Raw genomic sequence first — 670 nt, forward strand, 5'->3', positions numbered from 1 at the left:
CTAACAGTGTGTTTGAAAAGCTTAATGGCAACAGGATAAACAATTGTTCACCAGCGACTTTTTAATATGAATCTCACTGGAAAAGCTAGTTGAAGATGCAATAAGTAATTCTCTACACTTCAGCAACTTTACACACACCAAACTTTACAGTTTTATTCGCATCTGTATTCTGAAGGGTTTTGTTTATATATATATATATATATATATATATATATATATATATATATATATATATATATATATATATATATATATATATATATATATTGACTTTATTCATTTTAACATTTTACTCCTAAAAACATGCTGAAAATGTTTTTAATCCCCCTGGCTGTTGACATTATGTTCTGATTTATGAGTGATAAAAAGAGATATTAAAATAATGCCCTCTGTAAAAACCTTTAACTCTAATATGTCAACAAAATCAAACAAGAATTTTGAAGCTGGCTTTATCCAATGTTCAGATTTCTGTTCTGGAAATGTATGCAAATGAGTGCATGTTTAATTAGATAATGCCTCATTTGCATATTTAAATATAACATTTCAGAAAACTTATAATACAAAGGTTTGCGATTCTCAATGTAAGTAATCAACTAGGGAAGTATCTAGTTTGTCTTGCCTTGAGAAGTTGCTCTATGCCGATTTGTCGTCACAAAAACACACAGTTGCA

This window comes from Megalobrama amblycephala, linkage group LG10 (genome assembly GCF_018812025.1).
Source record: "Megalobrama amblycephala isolate DHTTF-2021 linkage group LG10, ASM1881202v1, whole genome shotgun sequence".
Taxonomy (NCBI): domain Eukaryota; kingdom Metazoa; phylum Chordata; class Actinopteri; order Cypriniformes; family Xenocyprididae; genus Megalobrama; species Megalobrama amblycephala.